We start from the raw sequence: 14,592 nt of genomic DNA, 5'->3' as shown, positions 1-14,592 counted from the left end.
CCTACCACTCTGTGCTCTTCTGTCTTATCCAGGAAAGAATATCTGCATGTGAGTGAATGTATAGGGATAGTCTGGGAACTGGTTCTATTCAAATGGTTTTTACTCATTATTATTTTTCCAAATGCCTTTTCAAAATTGGCAAAAATGTCTTTCTTCCCTTCAGTAACATTATACCAAGAAAACACTAATAAACTTACATTGCCTGTCTTTTCCTTCTTTATTCCACCCATTCCTGCCAGTCTTCCCCTTATCACCTGCCTGCCTCTTCCAGCATGTAAGTGTATACACACACATAGAAGGCATTCTGGGTTATTTGCTTGGAAATAAGAATAGTACCATCACATACCAGTTTCTCTGCAGCTTGCTTTTCTCAGCCAACAGGACATCCTGAACATCCTTCCAGATCAACAGATGTGTTTCCCATTCTTTTTAGTAGTTGTAGAGTATTCTGTTCAGTTGTTGATTTTTTTGCCACTACAAACAGGGCTTCAGTAAACACCCTTTTCTATGAATACTTAACATGTAGTACCTTTGTTTCTAAGGATAGATTCCTCCCAAAGTAGGGTTGCTGAGTCAGCGGTATGTGTATTTACATCTTTAATGTGTATTTCCAAATGACTTTTCACAGGGATTACAGCAAACCACAGTCTGATCTTGCAGTGTTTATATTCTTTTTTACAATGAAATTAAAAAATGATTACTGACATTTTTTCCGCAAATCCTAAAATTGATCACAGCGCACCAGCATATGCCATATGATGGACCTGAGGTTTGTTGTGGTCTGGAATTCAGGCTCCTCCTCTGCTTTTCACATTGTGTAGCCTTCTTTACACTTGAATGCCCACTTAGTTTCTGCAGTTTCCTTTATGTGTCCCTGCCAGTCCCTCTCAGTCTTGGTATCCTCTCTGATGGTATCTGTAGCAGCTGCTCACCATTCAGTTCTTTATACCTAACTCCATGATTATCACATGGTAGATATCCAATACATATTTGTTGAATTAATACTGATTTCTTTATATATTTCCTTTCCCCTCCCTTTTGCCTTATATGTTTCTGACTTATCTTTTCTGCTAGATCCATTCTTAAGGATGAGGAGTGTTTTCACTACAGAACCTCACACTTGAGAAGCCCAATTCAGGCTGGCTATTTGAACAAAGAATCATATAGGAGAGGAAGCAAATAGCATGGCCTGGCCTTTAATCATAGTTTTTACCCACTTTAGGGTGGTTAGGAACTATAAAAATCCAGTTACAACAGTAAAAACACTTGTATTAAGCTGTTAGAATATCTGAGGCACAACACAAGTTACAAAGGATGGAGCAGGGAGTGAGGCCACGTTGTCTCTGTCCTTGTGGAGCTTATGGTCTATGGATGTTACATTTAAAAGATTTGTAGGAAATCTTAAAGCAGTGGTAACCAATTTCAGGCTCTTTCCAACAGAGGCTGTGGAGTATTAATCCATTCATTCAATGCCTACCCTCTAGGCACTTAATGGAAGGCCCAGGGGTAGCCAGGCCTTTGCTGAGAGGTAGCCAATAGACCAGAGTGACTGCTTGTGGATAGGAGACTTGTTTCCCAAACCAGCTTCACCATTTCTGTATCTGTGTGTAGAAGCAAAAGTGTAGATAGGGTGGTTAATGTTAGCATATACCGCAAGGAGAAGGTTCCAAGCCTGGTTACTATTCAAAACATGGACCGCAAGGAGTGTGCTCCTGTTGCTGTCCCAGAATCCTAGAATTCCAACTGGAGGCAGTCCTGATACCTACTTTTTTTTCACATGAGGAAACTAGGGCCTAGTACGATTAGTAGTATTGTGGGTCAGAATTAGGACTGTATCACACTCTGTGGATGTGAGTCTATTTAACTGTTCTGTGACCTTGAGCAAGTTTATAACCTATAAACCCTCCTACCCCTCACCTTTAAAATGAACACAATGAGATAATGCACATATACTGCACAGCACAGTGTCTGGCATTTACAAAGCACTTACGAAGTGTCACTATTATTTCTGGTGAGATGGCTAAAAGGAGACGGCTCCTTAATGCCAAAGGTTCATGCTTGGCAGCACTGTCCATTGTGCCATACCACCCTCTTCTTAAGCTTCCCCCCTACCCCCATAAATAGATAGTTTTTAAACTGGCTTCATTGTGATCTTAACTTTCTTACTAAGTATTTATAGTTATGTAATGGAGACTTGAACCTCTGGGATCATTTATCAGATTTTTTTTTTTTTTGGACTGTTAAGTTTGAAGAGGAACTGAAAAATGCATATGTGATAGATGTTTCATTAAAATGAGTGCTGAGTGCTTCCTGTCTGGCTTTCTCCCATTCCTGCCTGCCCCCCATCCCCACCACTGTTCCTCTAGAGTTGCTCTCTTACTACTTTTAGAAACTTGACTAAGGTAAATCAGAATAACTAAGGAAGAGCAATCTTCTCATTTCTTGACAGATTCTTGGGGTATTATAATTCCATTGCTCCTGTTTGATTTCTTAGTATGTCTTTGGCTTTTTTAAAATTTTATTTTAAAGATTTTATTTATTCATGAGAGACACAGAGAGAGGGGCAGAGACACAGGTAGAGGGAGAAGCAGACTCCACGTAGGGATGTGGGACTCGATCCCGGAACTCCAGGATCACACCCTGGCCTGAAGGCAGGTGCCAAATCACTGAGCCACCCAGGGATCCCCATCTTTGGCTTTTTTTAAAAGAGAATATTAACTGTCCAAGAGTCACATTACAATGCAAAGGTTCTGCCTCTTTAGAGAAAAACTTAAAAATTAGTTTTTATGATTCAGTATGAATTAAATCCTTCAATGAAAAGGACTTTCTGGATGTCAGTTTTCAAATATACCATTGTTTGTGTCCATGTCTAAAGTTATTAATTACCTGGGGCATCTAGGTGGCTCAGTTGGTTAAGCATCTGCCTTTTTGGCTGAGGACATGATCTTGGGTTTCTGGGATCAGCCTCACATTGGGCTCCCTGCTCAGTGGGAGGTCTGCTCCCCTCCTGCCCTTCCCCCCACTCATGCTCACTTGCTCATTCTCTGAAATAAAATCTTAAAAAAAAAGTTATTACCTATACTGAAGCACCTTGCAAGTTCCTGAATTAATCAAGTCACATGCTTCAACCTTATTTTGTAAATAAAAGAAATTGCTTTCATTCCTATTTCCCACACTCCAGTCACTTCCTTGGAATAAAAAGAAAGGGAAAGTATGTTAGGAAAGAGGAATAATTGACTAGTTGTGGCCTCAAAATGAAGTGACTACTCATTAGGGTATTTTCCTATAAGAAAAGAGTGGCTGAGACCCATAGTTAAGTAAAAAGCCAAGGGGGTAGGATTCACTGTGATTCATGGGATGAGATGCAAATCTGGATTTTATTCATTTTTTTAAGAATTCTGGCTCCTTTTAGACATGTTGGGTACCTTAACACTAGATAGATTTGTCACATCTAGAAATCACTTTATTTTCTCCATCCTACTAATAGGAAATGGGAAAGGTCACATATACAGAATTCACAAGAAGAGCCAGATAGTTCAGAATCCAGATATTCAGAAATATTAACTGGAGTTTTCATTGCATCTCTCAGGAGAGGTCCAGAACTGAAAACTGACTGAACCACCTCTGGCATTTGCTAATCACATGAATGCAAGCAAGTCTGTTGCTATTTGTACCATAACTATGTTTCATGTTTCTGATGACCTTTATTCTAAGAAAGGTTGGCTATACTTTTTTGATGAATGATGGATTAAATATTTTAGTATGGACAGTGAAAGTCCTTGGCTTAGAAGCCTTGGTTGGTTGGTTGGTTGGTTTTTAAGACTACTGGTCTTTATGGACTTTAGACATTACTTTTTTTTATTTTGCATGAATAAAAGTCATTACTTAAGTACCTAGCAGATACCTAGCCCTTTCTTTTTAATAAATTACATATGAAGAATCCGAAGTTCAGGTGCATCAATCATTACTGAGTGCCTACCAGGGCGATTAAGTGGCTTGTGCAGGATTTCAGAAATAAGTGCAAGAGCTGGAATTTGAATCCCAGTTAGTGTCTAAACTCCATACTTTTATCCTTTTGGTCACACTGTGCTTTTCCACCCTGGGCAAGTTTCATAAGCAATTAGAGTATCACCAACTGAAGGACCAGAAACTTCAAATGTACTCAATTCCTTTAACTACTATCGTTCAGCGTGGCACTCTGTGCTCTGGAGAAGGAAGAGAGCTCAGAACTTCTGATCTCAGAGGAGCCTGCATCTGGCTGGGAGGACATGGTGTCAAATACAAATTGTGAGAAACAATTCGCTGTAACAGGTGCTGAAGCATGTTGAGGTCAGAGGACGGTCACGTGAGTGTGGGAGAAGGGACCGCCTAATTCATCCTCAGGTGCTTCTTTTTTAAGCAGATGCACACTTCCTGTGGGTAGAGTCTTGTCCCAGACAGGCGGCTGCTGCCAGCCCTGAGGCTGGCCTGAGGCAGTGGCCAGATCACCCCCTTCCCCAGGCTCCCAGGACAAGGGATACATTCCTCCCTACCAACCTCCTTTGTTTTTAGGGGCTTATGAAAAAGAAGTGAATGAATTTTAGCTACCTCAGTGAAAATAACAATTTAATACCGAGGGCTGTTTTTGTTTTAATGAGTGACACAACTTTAAGGAAGGAGTGAAATCCTAATGGTGGAATTTCAGACATTTCCCCTTTTCTTAAATTTTTTTTTTTTTTTTTTTTTTAATTTATGATAGTCACAGAGAGAGAGAGAGAGGCAGAGACACAGGCGGAGGAGGGAGAAGCAGGCCCCATGCACCGGGAGCCCGATGTGGAATTCGATCCCGGGTCTCCAGGATCGCGCCCCGGTCCAAAGGCAGGTGCCAAACCGCTGCGCCACCCGGGGATCCCCCATTTCCCCTTTTCTAGTGAAAAGCTAGTGAGGTACCAGAGCCTTCCCAGTGTACCCCAGTCACATACACGGCAGGTGCCTACCTGACGTGTATGTGAAGCCAGCACCACCGCCCCTTGCCCAGGGAGCAGACTGCCCCGTTGTTGGCTCTCCTTTGTCCCTGGTCATTTTTCATGTCTAGTGTCTCACCAGAGCCCCTCCAGACCCTGGTATCCTCGAGTTGGAGAGTGTGAATCCATCAGGACTGCTGTTAAGAGCTGGTGGTACCAAGCTCTTCCAAGAGCTTCCAAGCTTCCTGCCATACTATAAGAAAAATACTGATTTCTATACAGGACCTCTCTCCTTCCTGCCTTCGCTCTATTTTAAGAGTTCTGGCAGGGCGGGGCGGAGCACCGGGATTCCGAATGTTTTCAGATACTCCACAAAACCCCAGGGGGATGACTCACGTTTGAAGTCCCTGCTCCAAGAAGGACAACAGAGGTGCCAGTAAACTCCCTTGGCAAGGAGCAGAGGGTAGGATTTGGACCCCCGCTGAGATGAGGGGAAGCCCGTGACAGCCTGGGAGTCAGCGCCCCCAGTTACACCCCCAGGAGGAATGCCACAGGCAGCAGAGCGGTGGGCACTGGCTCCCCGTGCCTGCTCATCTGACCTGACCTTTCTCCCGGGATGTCACCATCGGGGGGGGGGGGGGGGTGCGGCGGCACAGCCCCAGGGGTAGCTGTAGATGGATGAGGTGCGGTAGCCCCGTGAGGACCTCCCCATCCCAATGTGAGAACTTCTCTGTGCTCCTGGACACTCTCTAACCATCCGCTGCTCCTGCGGTGCTCTAACTCTCCCCTGGTTCCTAACCTTTCAGTTTATTTTCTCCCGTGGCCCTTGTGTGTCAAATAAGAGAACGTTTTCAGCTTCCTGTAATGGCTTTGCACCCCCCCCCCACACACCTTTCAAACAGGTAATGATTTTTTCCCATTTTGCCTTAGAAAACTTCTAATGGGCAAAGACCTAATTTCAGGGAGCCTCCCATGAAAGCCAAATAACAGTGAGGGTTTATGAAAATAGAGTAGAGCACTGTGCCCACTTTAACAGGGAATAAATAGCAAAAAGTTGCAAAATACCAAACCATCCCGTGTTTCACATTGTCCCAAATATTCATCCAGAGACGATTAAGAAATTACCATGATGATTTTGAAATAAAGACTTTTTTCTTAGTTTTTTTTTAAGCCCTTTATACTTTCCTCTTTCATTAATCAGTTCAGCACGTAGTGCAAACTGATACAGTAGTCAGTTCTCAGAGACGTAGATTCCCGTCAGAATTGTCGAGTGGCAGCATGTTGTGTATTTTTTATAGTCTCCAGAAGTTGACGATCTACTTGTAAATAAAAGTGCCCATTTTTTAATACTTTAAAATATTTAAAAATTTTGAGTAATTTATAAAATATGTATGTATATAAATTCTCTTAAAAACGTATCCTATTTCCTTGTCAAATCTACTTCATTTTTTAAATAACTAAGTAGATATGCTGTTATATGTCTAACTAGACATCCACTGAAGGGAATTTAGAATAACATTTTTTTTTGTTATTACAATGTTGTAGTGTATGTGTGTGTACATATTTTCCCCCCTTTTGAGGTATTTCTTTAGGTTAAAGTTCTTAACAAAGGTAAAGTTTGAAATTTGCTTTAAGGTAACATCAGAAGTGTTAAATAGCTTTCTTATATTTTTCTTTTAAAATTATGTGTCATCCGCAGGACTGGCTTTCACTGCTTTGTTTTGTGCAAAATTCCTGAAATCTTCCATGTAAGCATAGGTGGGATGGCTAGACTTTCTTACATTGAAAGAGTGAGGGCCTGGGAAGGATTTTGGAGAAGGTGTGCAAATATAGCTGCTGACGTGATGATGTTGGCCTGCAGTCTGGCATGGCGGTGTCTTCAATCTAGCAACTGTCTGCATGCCAGCATCCCATGGCTGAGATTTGTGGTTTTCCTCACTTCATGCTGACTGCCCCAAGTTATAAGATGGCACTTCTGAAAATAGGTAGAATATGAAGGCCCAAAGGACTTGGGAGAAGAGGCATAATGTAGATACTCAATAAAACATGACTCGAGAATTCAAGTCTCAGGCCCTAAATTCAGCTCTCTTCTTTCTTTGTGGTTCATCCTAAGTGTTTAATCTTTTGGTTTCATTTACTGCTCTGCAAAATAATCCCCAAGTTGGTGAGACTCAGGCCAATTACTAACAATTTAGAATATGGGAAGTTAATATAAACAATGAATAGGGAACATCTTCTAAAGGCAGTCACACATTTTATATGGTAATAGAGTGGCAAAAAGAGACCTTTGCAGGAGCTGAAAGACCAGAAAGAGAAACTAAATTTATGACCTCTCTTGAAAACACATTTTCTAATTTTACCATAGGCAGCATGTTTTTTTTTGGCGAGTTATTTCATACCTATAGAAAACATCTATAACGTACAGGTAGGATTTACAGAATAGTAGAGCAAGTACTCCTTTGTACTCACCACCTAAAGTAATGAAGATATTGTTACCATTATGTTAGCAGCTCACCGTCAGCCCCATCTCGGTCGCATCTCCTCCCTCCTCACCTGTGGGAACTGAATTTTTTGTTTATTTTTATTCTGTTTTATGACTTGACTACCTATTTACATATTCCTAAATAATGCATCACTTAGTTTTAGATGTTTTGTAAATTCACATAACGGTTCATGTTGAATGTAGTCTTTTACAGCCTGTTCTTTTTTCTCTTTTCTAACTTAACATCATAGGATTCATCTGTGTAACCTGACTTTTATTAATAGCGATGTATGTTATGCCTCTGAATGGAGAAGTACACGTTTATCTGTTCTCCTGTTAATGGACATTTGGGTTGCTTCTAGGGTTTTTGTTTTGTTTTGTTTTTTCTCTTTTGAACAGTGCTTCTCTGAAACTGTACGTATTGTAAGAGTGTTTTCCTAGGGAATTCTATCTAGAAGTGATTCCAGGTCATAAGGTATATGCAGCTACAATTTGTTAGGAGTGTTCTTTTTTGCCCTCACCAACATGTGGTAGTGCTCTTAGTTTTGTGCCAGAGTAGTGGGTGTAAAGTATTTACATTTTGGTTTTTCACAGTACCTTCTAAGTAGATTTTTAAAAAATACTTAAAAATGAAAGCAAGGTTGTTTTTCCTTTTTTTTTTTTTTGTTTTGTTTTGTTTGAATGCAGAAATTGAGATTAGGACTTAGAGTAAACATTGGTTACAAAAGTGCCTAGAAGAAAAACTTTCTGTATATTCTGGAGCTGCTCTTCTTCAGCAAATGAAACTAGTAGGTTAAATTACGCATGTGTGGTTTAAAAGTCAGACCAGTAGTCATGCTTGCTTATTGAACAGAATAGTAGTAAGCTGTTGCTGCAAGGTTGCACGGAGGATACTTTGGGTCAGTTTCAGTCTCCCCAACTTTTGTATGCCAACAGTTGTACCGAAGTTTAAAGATTCATGTTAGGCGAGCATGATGCTGACCAGCTGTGATAGAACATAAATTGTGTAAGAAATTTTGAGATTTACTACCAAGTGCTAAGTGAAGGCTGAGGAAGAGAGGTGGGATGATCAGTTCAGCACTTTGTGGGTAGGCAAAAAATTATTTGGGAAAGGACAAAGAACTAGGGTTGATATTTCACCCTTTGAACAGTGGCATGGGTAATAGTAAGTTACAGTCACCTAGAACTCTTAACATTTGCAGAATGTTCCCATTTGTGATCTTGTTTAATGATAATGCAAAAAGAAGAGTATCACTTACCACTGCTTTATTGATAAAGAGACAAAAGGTAGGAGAGGCGAAGCAGGTTGACCAAAGACACGCATCTGGTAAGTGACACATGGAGTGTGTCCTCAGCACTCTTCTTGCCAAGCCGACAGTTCTGTTGCTTCACTTCTCTGCCTCCTGAGCGCCACAGCCGCAGTCTGCCCTGACTCATGTCCGTCAACAAGCACTAATCCTTTGCCTTCGGAGCGCTTGAAGGTCTTGCTAAGGACTAAAAAGAGAAAGCCACAGTTCTGCCCACGAGCATACAGTCTTATGGAACAATGGAAAAGACTGATGGGAAATAAGAAAGATCAAAGTGGTTTCTAATGGAATGCTAGATGATGTAGTAAAAACCTGATTTAGTTGTCAGCCGAAAGCAAGGGCACTTTTCGTAGTGGAATAAAAATGTGAGAACTGAAATTACAAGTTATTTTCAAAATTCTAATTGAGTTTTCTTTAAAAAAAAATTGCCTTTTCATTCTGGTATGTAAAGTATTACTAATTTGTCTGGTTACTTAAGGTATATCTGCTTACATTTGCCTTTCCGTGTAATGGAGGATGTCCACGTAATGCAAAAAAAAAAAACAACCAACCATTCTATTTTTAAAGACTACTACAGAATCTAAAGATTTTCCCCTTTTTTGGCCTTCGGTCAATTAGAGACTCATTTAGTGATCAGAGTAGGACTCTTAAAAATAGAGAAACAGAAGATTCTAAATTTTTCTATTAATAGCCTACCATGCCTTGCACTTGACTTTTGGTTCAGCTGTGCTCTATAGAATCCGTGGACAAACTCTAATAGCTTTATTCTGAATGGTTACTCCTCTAGCATCATATGGCCTTCACTATCACATATTAAGCTTCCGAGCATTTATAGGTTCCTGTTGCTTTGCTTTTGTATAGACCTAATTTCACTTTCTTTAAACTTTAGATTTCCTTTCCTTCCTACTCTTTTATTGAATTCTTGAGAGTCAGTAAGAACTTCCAGGTGGGAATTTTTGAGCTTCTGCATTGTCATGAAACTGTTCAGATAATTAGGTGTTTGAGTAGGGGTGCGTCCAGTAACAGCCTAAAGCCAGACCAGTACAGCCTCAGCTAAATGCCAGTCATTGCTAAAGCCTGAGAGAGTTCCTGTGTTATAATACACGGATCTGTAGCCAGTGTTCTTCATATATTGGCTTCATGTCTCAAGACTCCCTTCCCTAAATATACAGCTGAGGAAATTCAAGTTATCATTCTGCCCCAGAACAGAGACTCTCAAAAATAATTTATCCTCTCACGTTAAGTAAAGTTGGCCAAATAATAATGGCATATTTATAATTAGTGGATTTTGAGAAGAAAGATGATAGTGCACATTTTTCCTCAGAGTTAACATTTTCAGGCCTTTAAGAAACAAAAATTCAGTAGGCTCCTGCCAGTGGCTGTGCAAGGGGTACCATCTTTGGCACCTGGCTGCCAGCCCAAGGTGACAACAAGTCAGCTAAAAAGAGTAAGCTTAGTAAGTTGACAGCATTCTTTTTTTTTTTTTTAATTTTATTTAATTTTATTCATGAGAGACACAGAGAAGCAGGCTCCATGCAGGGAGCCCAATGTGGGACTCCATCCCGAGACCGCAGGATCACAGCCCGAGCCAATGGCAGATGCTCAACCACTGAGCCACCCAGACGTCCCAAGTTGACAGCATTATCAACGTGTTTCAGAGCTACTTGGAAATCTTACTTTTAAATAGATACCAGAAACGATCTTTTTATGGGTTGAGGATAAAAGGATTTGAGGGACTACTGTTAGGAAGATCCATTGAACTGCTTCAGTATTGTAATAAACTGTAGAGCCAGGTTCCATCTCCGTGTTATCTTCCATGAATTTTTAATTTTGATCATTAAAAAAAACATTAAAATGCATCCTTTATTAGGTAAATATAAATTGTATTACAAATTATTTTTTGATCCTCTAATCTGGTGAAATACTTACAGCAAATATAAAATTATCCCTATTTTTGGGATGAGAAAACAAGTCCAGAGAGATTAAGTGACTTGGATGTTAATTCAGTAGAAACAGGATTTGAAACTAGGTCATGACTTCTGAGTCTGTGCTTTTTCCCCACTAAGGTGCTTTTCTGCTTTACAGAATTATACACATGAATATATTCTCCTGTTTTTCAGAAGTGCATCTGTTCTGTAAATTAACGCATTTCTGCCCATATTCATGGTTTACAAACACCTTCATCCATGAACAGCTGCCTTAGAAAGCTTTTGTGAACACATTTTAATCACATCTTTCAAAGAAGAATAAAAGAACTAGTAATTAGTCAGGTTCCAGTTCTAGGGAAAAGATTAGAAAAGACGCACAAGTACCAGTATGCTCACAGCTTTCTTACTGTTACACATATATTGTGTAGAGCAACTCCAGCAAGCAACACACATGACCTTATATTTCCAAGCCACTTCTGAAGTTTTTTATCTCCAGTGACTGGATGTAAAGGTACAACAGGAAGGAGATCTCTACAAAAGAAACCTCCTTAAAACAGGTTCTGAAAACACTGTGATGACATTTGAATTTCCCAAAACCCTCATCTCCAATATGGCTAAGTCTTTTCAGAAAAGAAATTTATTTGAATTGCAAGGTCTTAAAGATGTCTTAAAATTGGCGACGTTAAAGGTACACTCTAAACTTGAGACTGATTCTTGAAACACACCTTCATCATCTTATTTCATATTGTCAAAATGCAGGAGGAATTACAACTTTAATAAGTTTAGAGTATTTATGATTTTATATGATGGGTTATTTTTTTCCCATTTAATAGATAAACTTCACCTTAGAACAGGGTTTTTCAACCTCAGCACTATTGACATTTTGAACTGAGCAATTCTGGGATGTTCTGTTCATCGTGGGATTGTTTAGCAACATCCTTGGCAATCATTAATCTTTCTGTCTCTATGGATTTGTTTATTCTGGATATTTCATATAAATGGTATACAATTTGTGGCCTTTGTGTCTGGATCCTTTCAGTGTACACGTCTTCAAGGTTCTTCTATGTTGTTGCATTTATCAGTGCTTATTCCTTTTTTGACTCAATGATATTCCATTGTATGAATATACCACATTTTTTTAAGCCACTCATCAGCTGATGAACAATTAGGTCGTTTCCCCTTCCTAGCTATTGTGAGTAATGCTGTTATGAACGTTCGTGTACCATTTTTTATGCAGGTATACCTAGGAGGGAAACTGCTGGGTCAGATGGTAAACCCTCTGTTTAACCTTTTGAGATACTGCCAAACTGTTTTACATAGTGGTTGAACCATTTGTCAGTCCCATCAACAATGTGTGAGAATTTCAGTTTTTCCATGTCCTTGCCCATACTTGATATTGTCTGTCTTTTTTTATAACAGCCATGTGAGTGTGGATATCTCATGGTTTTGATTTGCATTTCCCAAATGACTGCTAATATTGAGCATCTTTTCATGGGCTTCCTGGCCATTGGTATATCTTTGAAGAAATGTCTTTTCAAACCCTTTGCTCATTTTTTAATTGGGCTTCTCTTTTCCATTATTGTTTGTAGGAGTTCTTTATATGTCCTGGATACTAAACCCTTACCAGAGAAGATTTACAGATGCTTTGTCCCATTCTGAGGGTTGTATTCTCACTTTCTAGTGTCATGTGACTCACAAAGGTTTTTAATTTTAATGAAGTCCCATTTATCTTCTTTGATTGCTTATGGTTTTGGTGTCATAGCCCTAGCAATATTTAAAAAGCTGCCTAATTCCTTGCCACAGATTTTTACCTATTTTTCCATATAAGAATTTTTTTTAAAGATTTATTTTTTAGAGAGTAAGAGCACAAGCAGGGGGAAGGGCAGAAGGAGAGAGAGACAAACCGACTCTGCCCTGAGCACAGAGCCCAATACAGGGCTCCATCCCAGGACCCTGGGATCATGACCTTAGCCAGAGTCAAGAGTTGGACTCTTAATTGACAAAGCCATCCCAGCGCCCCTTATGTCTGAGAATTTTCAAGTTTAAGTTCTTATGTTTCAGTTGTTGATCCATTTTGAGTTAATTTTTGTATGCAGTGAGAGGCAAAGGTCAAACTTTATTCTTTTGCTTGTATATAGCTGGTTGTCCTAGCCCCATTTGCTGAAAAGATAATTCTGTTACATTGAATGATTTCAGTACCGTCATTGAAATCAATTGCCCATAATGGATGAGTTTGTTTCTGGGCTTTCACTTTTGTTCCATTGGTATATATGTCTAATCTTAGGCCATTAACCACACTGTTTTGATTACTGTATTTTTGTACTATATTTTGAAATTGGGAAGTGTCAGTCTTTCCAACTTTGTTTTTTTCCCAATTATTTCAGCTATTCTGTGTTCCTTGCAAATCCATATGAATGTTAGGTTCGGCTTGTCTTTTTCTGGAAAATGGCAGTTGGAGTTTTGTTATGGATTGGATTGAATCTGTAGATCATTTTGGGAAGTATTGCAGTCTTAACACTACGTCTTCCAGTTTATAGAAACAGGATTTCTTTCCATTTGTGTACATCTTTAATTTCATTCAACAATGTTTTGTAGTTTCCAGTATACAAGTTTTGTACTTCTTTGGTTAAATTTATTCCTAAATAAACAGTTATTTTAATAAATTTTATTGTGTTCTTTTTGAAGCTATTAAGAATTTTTCTGAATTTTATTTTCAGTTCACTACAACTGCACAGTAGTACAACTTTTTTTTTTAAACTGGTTTTTGTGTTTTTATTTTGTATTCTTCAACTGCTGAACTCATTTGTTAGCCTAAATAAAGGTTTTTGTTTGTTTGTTTGTTTTGGTAGATGCCTCAGAATTTTCCATATATAAGATCTTTTCATCTGCAAATATAGTTTTGCTTTTTTGTTTTTAATCTGGATTTTTTTTTTTTACTTCTATTTCCTGTCTGATTGTCCTAGCTAGAACCCCCCAGTATAATGTTGAATAGAAGTGATAAGAGTTGAGCATACTTGTATTGGTCCTGATCTTAGGGGGAAAACTTTGAGTTTAAGTATGTTGTTAGCTGTGGGTTTTTTATAGACGTCCATATTTTTCATAGATGTCCTTATTAGATTGAAAATGTTCCCTTTTCCTTGTTGGTTAGTGTTTTTATTGTGAAAAGATATTGGATTTTGTCAAATGCTTTTTCTTCATCACTGACATGATCATGTCATTTTTTACTTTCATTCTATTGATATAGTTTATTACATTAATTGATTTTCATGCCTCGAACAAACCTTATATTCCTGGGATTAGTCTCACTTGCTCAGGGTTTATAATCATTTGTGTATACTTTTAAGATTCAGTTTGCCAGTATTTTGTTGAGGATTTTTGCATTTATCCTCCTAAGGGATATTGGCCAGTAGTTTTGTGATACTTTTGTCTGGCTTTGATATCAGAATAATCCTGGCTTCAGACTGTTAGAAAGTGTTAAAAATGTTGCCTCTCCTGGTTTTTTTGGAAGAGTTTGTAAAGGATTATTGTTAATTCTTCTTAAATATTTGGTAGAATTCACCAGCTAAGCCATCTGGGTTTTGTTGGAACGTTTTTGATCATTAAATTAATGTCTTTGCTTTTTATAGGTCTCTTAAATTTTTTAATTTTTTTGAGACTGTTTTGGTAGTTTGTGTATTTTCTAGTAATGTATCCATTTCATCAGTGTTATCTAATTGGTTTGTTCATTATTTTTCTTTGTAATCTTTTTTATTCCTATAGGATTAGTAGTGATGTTCAGACTTTCATTTATGATTTTGTTAATTTAAGTCTGCTTTCTGTTTTTTTACCAATGTAGCTAAAGTTGTGTTGATTTCTAATGAAGCAACTTTGGACTTTCTCAATCTTCTCTATTTTTCTCTTATCTATTTTATTTATTTCTACTCTAGTCTTTA

At 38.6% G+C, this 14,592-nt stretch overlaps 1 protein-coding gene across 13 annotated transcripts in view; it reads left to right on the top strand.

Moving 5' to 3' along the window:
* NR3C1 (nuclear receptor subfamily 3 group C member 1) overlaps positions 1 to 14,592 on the top strand; it is a 119,635-nt gene that overhangs the window by 19,384 nt on the left and 85,659 nt on the right. The window lies entirely within an intron of this gene.

This window comes from Vulpes vulpes, chromosome 2 (assembly GCF_048418805.1).
Source record: "Vulpes vulpes isolate BD-2025 chromosome 2, VulVul3, whole genome shotgun sequence".
Classification (NCBI taxonomy): Eukaryota; Metazoa; Chordata; class Mammalia; order Carnivora; family Canidae; genus Vulpes; species Vulpes vulpes.
Note: the sequence above shows the minus strand (reverse complement) of the source record. Positions and strands in the feature narration are given on the sequence as shown.